Source organism: Candoia aspera, chromosome 4, assembly GCF_035149785.1.
Source record: "Candoia aspera isolate rCanAsp1 chromosome 4, rCanAsp1.hap2, whole genome shotgun sequence".
NCBI lineage: Eukaryota > Metazoa > Chordata > Lepidosauria > Squamata > Boidae > Candoia > Candoia aspera.
In genome coordinates this window covers 81,992,624-82,002,159 of record NC_086156.1, presented here as the reverse complement: position 1 = coordinate 82,002,159, position 9,536 = coordinate 81,992,624, and positions in this window count along the sequence as shown.

Genomic DNA, 9,536 nt, shown 5'->3' with positions numbered 1-9,536 from the left:
CACATTGCTCTGTTTCCTCCAAAGAATGAAAACCTTGCAATGGGGTGTGTGATGGCTACTCAGATCAGTTGGGAGAAGACCACTTGCTACAGGCCACCTCTTTAATTTTTTCAGTTAATCACAAGCATGTATTGTTTATTAGAGAGGTGGTCATAGATGGAGTTTATACATGAAGAGCAACAACAACAACAAACTGGAAATCTGCTTTAGACTTTGTGATGTCAAAGGGAAAATGTGTACTAAAAGTCTTGTCAGGAAGCATCCAGATTTGCTAGAATAGTATTCCAAAATGCACGGTGTTCAATTTCCAATTTCAAAATGATGTTCAAAGAGATCTGCAATTTGGCATGATTCTCCATTTGTTCATGTTTCCTTAGAGGACTGGAAGAAGAGTTACAGTTTTTAAAAAGAAGCTATGCTTAGACTAAATGTAGCAGTAGGATAAATGTGAAACATCAAAACAGGTGTACTAATTTAAGAGCACTTTCAGACAACTAGCCTTTCTTTCCATTACCCAGGACTTCTGAATGCATAAATAAAACCAAGCAGGGTAAATGGCTCATTCTCACTATATAAGGTTACTAGCATGTCATGAGACCAAGCCTGTTCATTTATTTGTTAGATTTACATCCTGCCTTTTGTTCAGGAGCTGAAGGTGGCATGCATAGCACTCCTCCTTCCATTTTTTTCCACAACAACAATCCTATGAGATAGGTTGGGCTTGGAGAAAGATGATGAATCTACAGGCAGTCCTGACCATTCATTTAGTGACGTTCGAAGTTACAACAGCGCTGAAAAAAATGACTTATGACCAGTCCTTGCACTTAACAACTGTCGCAGCATCCCCCTGAGTCATGTGATCAAAATTCAGACACTTGGCAACCGGCTGGTATTTACGGCAATTGCAGTGTCCCAGGATCACGTGATCACCATTTGCAATCTTTCCAGCCGGCTTCCGACAAGCAAAAATCAATGGGGAACCACGTGATTTGCTTAACAACCACTGCAAAAGTCATAGAATTGGGTGTGGTTGTGTGATGCCTCGCTTAGTGGCCACACCGCTTAACGATGAATTTTCCAGTTCCTATTGTAGTTGTAAGTTGAGGACTACCTGTATAATATCATAAAGCATCGGTCAGTTGGTCAGAACTTGCATTCCTGGCATAGAAATGTTTCAGCCCATCTAGCCATCTGCTGACCAGTGAAAAGTTTCTCATCTCCACCCCTCGTTTCACACCAAACCACACATTCTTCAAAAGCAAAGCAAAACACAATGGTAAACCTCTTGTTGGCTCATCATGATGGGGTACCCCCTGTCATGACCAGTCAGTATTTGGACTCCTTGACACAGCTATGCAATCTCTTTGCCGGGGCAGTTTACAGAGGCTGGGAACTGAGGTGAGCCAACTATCCCCTGGAATGGCTCTGCAGAATGTCCTGCACAAGACAAACATTTCAAACTGCTGCTCCTTTGCCCTGAGACTTGCTGCTTCAAAATGGAAATTTGCCAAAACCTCACAATTAAGGTTTGAAGAGAGTTGGGCAGAGCACGACAGGGAAGCATGCAGTGATGGCATCAAGCGATCAGCATGGGGCTTGATTCAATTTCATGTTGCAAAGCACCCCATTCCAGAAGAGCCCTCTGCACCAACATTTTACTGTTTTAAGTATTTTTGCACTGCCACTTCTAAAACACCTAAAAATTGTCAGCTCTATTTTCTTAGCCTGACCTCGTCTGGGATAAAATAACATTGCAGTCCCATAATATTCATCCCTCATTATTTCCAATTTGTTTGTGTAACAGTGAGATTCTTGCTTTCATAAAGGATCTGTGCCTTCATAGACTGGTCTACGCAGTTTCCCCCAATCCAGCTCTTTCCAGATGTCTTGGATTTCAGCTCTTATCATAAGACCATAGGATTGTAGAGTTGGAAAGGAACACAACAATCATCTATTCCACCCCTTTAGAGGGAAACTGTTTAAACCTAGCCTGTAATGGCTTTACTGGTTAGAATTACAGGGTAAAAAAAATAGTTGACTAATATTTTTATTAGGACTGTCAAATTAATACAAAAATGTGTGTGGGCCTTTGCATTCTCCAGAACATGTCATCAGGCAGGTACTGCAGAAATAGAGGTTAGGGGTGGAGAAGGTAGAATTATAGGAGCGCCACACTTTTGGGGGGCACAAGGTTAGGGAAGGCTCCTTTACACCAGAGTGACCAACATTGCTGAGGTGTCTTTCTTTTTGGGAAATAAACATGCTAATGCTGGGCAGGGCCGAAACAAGCTGTATATTGGTCTAGCCCAGTGTTTCTCAACCTTGACAACTTCAAGATGTGTAGACTTCAACTCCCAGAATTCCCCAGTCAGCTATGGTCTAGAAGCAAAAATAGATGCAGGGTAGGATATCTGTTCTCTTTCTGACACTCCATTTTCCCTCTCTCATCCTTTCTCTGGCTTCTTTTCCCTTCCCAAGCAGCTGGGAAGGACAGATTATTCTTATTAGTAATCTTTGTATCATCCTTGCAACAGAGATTCCAAATGGCTGAGGGTGGCCCAAAAGTAGGTCAAAGGTTACAACAAGTCCTTGAACCTCTGGTTGAAATCCCATGTTCTGTGTGAAAGACCAGCGACAATGGCCACTTCATTAAATGTGGGAACGAGAGCTGTGTCCTACAGCATCCAGCCTTATGCTGTCCAGACATAATACAGGACGTTTGCGTGAGCTCTGATACTTAGCTGTTTGGGACTGGGCTACTGGTTTTATAATTTCAGTTTAAGAGGTTTCTAGGCAAAATAATTTCCTGCACCACAATCTGAAATTCATGATTATTGACAGACAGCTTATTGAGCCATATCCCCCACCCCTGCAAAAAATAATCTGCAGCCCAGGGCGATTGCTCCCACTGCCCTCTTAAAAGGCCATTAGCCCCATACTTTTAACTGAAACAGAGAGAGAAAAAATAAGCATTTAAAATCTCCATCATGTTATTTATATATAGTATGGATTTATGTCCACCCTTCAATATAAATATTTCCAGGCCAGATTTTATGTATGTATTGTATACAAATATTACATTCATAAAGATGAAATAGGGCAAAATATAAAATTGGTGGTTTGAAAATTACCCTTGTTATAATTATCTCAAGCATTATGAGTCCAGGCAAATAAAAAAGATCAGAATCAGGCACCCAGAAAACATCAAAGTGCCTTAGACAGTTTCCCTAGAGAAAGAATCCCTAAGAAAGAGAAGGTCGATAAATGAGAAGGTCCTCCTTCTAGCTGCTTTGTGCTTTACTTTAGATGTTGAATGTAAAGAGAAGAAGACTCCCAACTTTTTTATGCAGAGCATGAAAAATGATCTGTTGTGTAAGTTCTGTGCGTCAGATTGCAGTTAAGGATATAGCCAGCAGCGCTGCTTCCATGTATTTTATGTCATGAGCTGCAAGCAATTACAATGGGTTGCAAAGCTGAGTAACAGTAGTGAGAGTCACCTTCAAAGGATGATATGGCCCCCAAAACAGTACTCAGCCCATTACCCTAGCAGCTCTACCATTTTGGCTTGGCACTGAGCATCCACGGTTAGATGCTATCTAGAAGAATTCTCATTTGCACAGAACGTGTTTTCCATGCTGGGGCGTGGCATGAGGATCCTGTACCCAAGAGCCCTCAAAATCCTAAGCCAGCAGCAAACATAGCATTCCTCTTGCCCAAATTACAGGGAATTGTATTTAAATCACTGTTTCCACCCATACCCCCCACCATGCCATAGGCCTTGATTTCAGAAACGTTTATAAATCTTGTGGAAATTATTCCCCTGCTTCTTGAACTTGAGGCATCTTTATCATGGTTAAATATTTTTCTTCCAGGGCCTACTCCATGCAGCATGGAGCTTGACTTTTGTTGTTTTTATAATAGGATGCAGCCTTTAATGGCTTCTTTATAGCATGGATGATTGCATCGTGCATAAAAGATGGGCAGAGCTTTGATCACACCATCACAATTGCCATCTTGACTTTTTTGACCACACTCTGATACAGAGGAAGAAAAGGAATCTTAGATGTATACAATTAAAGAGTCAACATCTGCATTTGTTTTTCTGTCATCTGGGGTTTAATTTACAGCAAAAATAGGTGCTGGGACAAAAAATATTTCTGGAAGCAGTACTCCTTCCCCCCAGATGTGCAAGGCACTATATTTTATAGGTTCTCTTCTCCAGTTGAACCTGCACTTTTAAAAATATGTCATATATCAGACTTTACCAACCTGGCATCCAGCAGATGAGTTGGAACTGCTGTCTAGAATTCCCAGTGATTATGCTGGCTGGGATCAATGGGAATAGTAATACCAATACATGTAGAGAACTTTAGGCTGGGGAACACTAATTTGTCTGTCTGTGGAGCATATTCATATTTAGAACTGCATTATGTCTGGCATAATCTTATGGTGGTTGTGAGGGTATCTTAAGGACCTCAGGATAGATCAGATTTTGCCCTCCAATGATAGAGGGCAAAAATTCCAAATCAACAAGAGAGGCATATCTCAGATGTCTTCCTCCCAGCCTTCAACTCCAAGGATTCTTAACACTGACCTTGTTAGCTGGAGAATTATGGAAGTTAATTTTCAGATATGGAGGGCACTCAGATTGGGGAAGGATGCTCTGTAGAAACATCCTTCTCTCTTATCTGTTTAAACTCTCTGTTGTAGAAAGTGTGAGTGACCTGCCTGTTGATCAGATTATTTTTTTTAATATTATTGTTAAATGCAAATTAGTTTCTTCTCTACACAGGATGGAGTATCTCTTCTGTGCCTGCTGTAAAGCACATTGGAATTTAATTTTGATGACATGTGGGATGTAAATCGCAAGCTCCAAAGATACATGCTTGCTAGAGCCAAGCACATCTTGCTCTGGAAAAATTGATTAAGGAGGAAAAGACAGACTAGCTGCACAATGTATTTTGATTAGCAGCATGAAGAGCTATCCATCTGGAAGCACACAAAGGGCCTTTCTCCATTGCCGAGTGAAACTGCTACCCAGCCATCCTTGAATTGGCAGACAATTATACTGGCATGAAATTTGCTATCGGATCTCTATCCTCTGTAGTGTCTCTGTTTGAAGTCACTGAATCACCTAACTTCCCTCCAAGATAATGGGTGACAAAGACAAACCTTGACAATCACCTTGGATGGCGGTTGAATAAGGCAAAAATACTACTTTAACATCAGCCCAGCCAAGGATAACTTGTCTTATTCACAGGCTGGGCTTGAGATGAAGACAAAGCCATGAGGAGGTGGGGGTTGGGGGTTGGGGAGGGGATACTAGAACATGTTTATGGCAGGATCAGGTACGAGGAACAGCCCAAAGAAAATGTTTTTCCCCTTTCAAAAGCACTGGATTATTTGAACACAAATTTAAACAGATTTTAACCAATAGAAGCTTTAAAAATTAAAAAGGTTTTTTCCCCCTTTTTATTTTTCTAGGTGTATTTTTTCAGTCTTTCTGAGGAAATCTTGCGGGGTCAACCATTTTAAACAAAACCCAATGTGCCACTTTTTACCTCTTAATGAGGAGGGAGAATACTGGCAACATTTTCTGCCACACTCCAAGAGGACATCTGCCAGCAGACATCAGAGACTTTGGTTGCTGAGAGAGATCTGCAGTAGCCACTCGCCCCTTATTAACTCTTGCTAGGAACTTGAGATGCTTTTTTAAAAAATTTGATTAACAGCACCTATTCACTTGCTAGTTCATTAAATCACTAGACTCGGATTAAAGCCTGGGGAGAATTTTTTCTGTTTCATGAAACCAAAAATATTGAGGTGCAGAAAAAGCTGTGGGAAATGCTAGGAAGAAAGTAATTGGGGTGGAACCCTTGGATTTAGGGTTGGTGGTGCGGCGGGAGGCTGGAGGAAAGAGCACAAAATCCCAAAGAGATGTCTTTCAAGTGCCTAGATGTGTATCTAATGAAGGGAGACAGGACAACAAAATGTGGAGATGAGACCTTGGCTGCTAATATTCATGTATTAGCTCAAATGCCACTTTTTCCCATCAGGACTGATTCCATTCCATTCCTAATACAGCAATTTCAACAAGCAGTTCTGGGGAAACGTACCCATTATGGCTTGCCACTTGAGCAACTGCTTCATTGGGGATACGCTCAGGCTAAAAGAGGCATTGGAGATACGGAATTCCAGAATTCCGGAATGAGGCCAGCCATATTCCAGCCCATGTAACAGCTTGTATGAGATGGGAACCGAGAATCCCTTTAGCTTCCCTGCACAGCAGAGCCTTTCTCAGAGCCAGGCTTGATGTTTTCCCTTCCGCAGTTCTTAATAAGAGTCCCCAAGTTTATCAGAACCTGATATGTAGCACAAGCCCTACTGAGACCATCACACTTGTGCTTTTGCACTGCCCCAGTGTAGTCGAGAAACTTTGTGCCTTCCCTTATTGACACCTGTTATAAGTCATAATGAACGTTTTTTTCTCCTCTCAGATAAGGAACCATTTATTACATACAACATTGCTTGATTTTGCCTGGCAGCAATTAACGTTCACAAAGAGATCATTAAGTGTACTGGGCATGGGTTAACTTACTGAGAATTATTTTATGTATTTATTTTTGATCTTTATTGGTTTTTAACATCTTTTTTGTGGCCCCCTTTAGTCTATAGTCTTAGTGTTAATATTAAGCATTTTTATAGAGATACTTTAGTGTCTTAAATCTTATAGCAGAGCCTCGTGTGGCGCAGAGTGGCAGGCAGCAGCATTGCAACCGAAACTCTCCCCACGACCCAAATTTGATCCCAGCGGAAGCTGGATTCTCTCTTGGGTAGCCGGCTCAGGTGGACTCAGCCTTCCATCCTTCCAAAGTCAGTGAAATGAGCACCCAGCTTGCTGGGGAAGCTGACGACTGGGGAAGGCAACGGCAAACCACCCCGCTATAGTCTGCCAAGAAAACTTCGCGAAAGCAGCATCCCCCCAAAGGGTCAGACACAATTCGGTGCTTGCACAGGGGACCTTTCACCATCACAAATCTTATAGCATTGTGTCAGCAGCCTAAGTTTTAGTTATTTTCATTGTTCATAAGTTTCAGGTAGTATTATTAAAATGGATGTAATTTTCCTTGTTTGTACTTTATACTGGCCTATGACTGAAATAAAGATTTGTTGTTGTTGTTGAAGAGATGTCATCACTGTGAATGATGAAGCCAAAGTGGAACAAATTGGAAGCACCTTATTTCTAAGTGACATAATTTCACATCCTTTTCCCAGCTTGCAGTGGAATTTGATACAATATTACATTTCCCCTCACTGTAGAAAATTTACCCATCATAAGCAGCTCTTTTATTATCTTTATTGATTAGCCTTGCTCACTTTTTTCTCTCCCTCCCCACCCCCAGTTCTTTTTCCCTTAAAATTACCCGTCTAAATTGTCCTAACTTAGCTTGGGGCATTGAGAATAATTTGTGATCTTGCATCTCCACCTACTGGCAATAACTGGTAATGCTGTTTCACAATATAGATATCTTAAAAATGGAAATTCACATTGTTGAAACCACTGATCAGTCTGTTTTTTCAACAGTGATCATCAGAAACTCTCCAGAGTTTCAGAGGTTTTTGTAGCCCCTTCTAAGATTGAGTCTATGAATTTCTGTATGTCAAGTATCAAAATTACAGGAGTTCCTTCTGAGCTGAGGGAAAGGATTCTCATGGCTAAGCATTATCCCTGGAGCATTCAAAAAACAATGGTTCTGAATACACACAAAGTATTTTCTTCTCACCATGAGTAACAACACCTGGCTTCTGCATTAGCTGTGTGTAAGGGGAAACTCGGCATTCACAAGCTGGGAAGAGCATCTACACAGGCTTAAACCAAAGTATATTTTTAGGGGAAGGAGTGAATTAATGAAGAAGCTTTCACATATGGCCATTTCTTTTAGAAACCTGGTGGGATATCCCATCCACAAGCAAAAATGGTCCCTTCTGATATCTAGCTATAACGGATTTGATCTGAACTAAACTCATTGCAATTGCATTCTACTGAAAGCAGTGAAGATAGGTTAGTCATGACAGAAGTCCCAGGAACTGAGATGGAACTATGTGCAGCTAAAAAAGGCTACAATTCAAAGTCCTTGGATTGTGCTGCTGTTCTGGACTAGGTCTCATGGCCAGCTATGAAGAAAGCTTGACATAATTTTGATCAAATCCCTGACTTCCATGTGTAAGACTTGACGATCCATTATTTATTTATTTATTATTCAAATTTCTATTACCGCCCATCTCCCCCCAAAGAGAGGGACTCGTATGTCAAAACTGTTCATGAGTCGAACACCCAACACTCAATAGCAAAGTATTTGCTGGACTATTTATGAAGAATAGCAGTATTTCTCCAAAATTAATACCTGGAGAGAAAGAAAATATGAGTGAGTGCAAATCACATAGCAACACATCTGTTTCCCAGGCAATCTCTTCTTCAAGCACAGTGGCCCAAACCAGATCTATTTACTACTGACTGTCAGTAGAGGCATTCACATACTTCTAGTTCTGGTTGACCTGTTGATGAAGAAAGGGGATCGACCAGAGCTAGGGGAAAATGAGGGGACCATCTCTTGATGATTTAACACCCCGTATTCTGGTCGATTCCCTTTCTCTTCCACTCTTGTTGTGGGGCAGGTATGGAGAAGAAAAAAAAAATACAATATGGCTATGAAGTTATCATTGCAGTTTGAAAGTAAGTTGCTTGTGGAAGCTTTATCAAGGTAGTGTTTGGTCTTGGACCATGAATAAAATTTTGATTTGATTTGATTTGTCAAAGTGAGTTCACAACAGCAGATAGTTTCAAAACCACTCAAGGATTTATTTGAAGTTCTTCAGTCACATCTAACATGAACTAGCAAATATGTTCAAGAAGACTAAAAAATAGAGAATATAGAGAAATGTAATCAGTACTACTACTAATATCCTGTAACATTTTGAATACTTACAGAATTATGCTCCCCCCAGTCTTTCTAAGAAGTTTGCAAATCATTCATACCCATGAAAAGGGAAAGTCTCCCTTTAGCTTAAATCCTAGTGATTACATGTTAAAGTGTCTTGGCAACAATACAAAAGTGCTTGCTGTTGCCTTCTGGGATGTTTTCTTTCTTTTCTTTTTCCCTTTTCCCTTTTTCCTTTCCAGTCTAGCCTGCAGGAGGTCCCCCAGCCAAGCAACAATTCATCTGATTCTGCTTAACTTTTTAAAGTTCAGCCAAGATTGGCTGAAGGTACCATCTAAACTGCTCACAGATACAGAGTATGGTTTTTAATAAGCAGCCATGTTGGTACCCAAGGGGGAAAAGAATCCAAAATCAATAATGAGGTAAGACTTTTATTAAAACCAAGAACATCATGTGGAAGTATTAAGATTCTCCTGAATGCCTTGTCAATCATGGTGGTCAGCTCCTCCTTTCCATTACTACTTTGTCTGATGAATAAGTTGCACATTTTTTGTATCCTTCCAATAAAGGTATGATCTAACTACAGATAGAGTATTC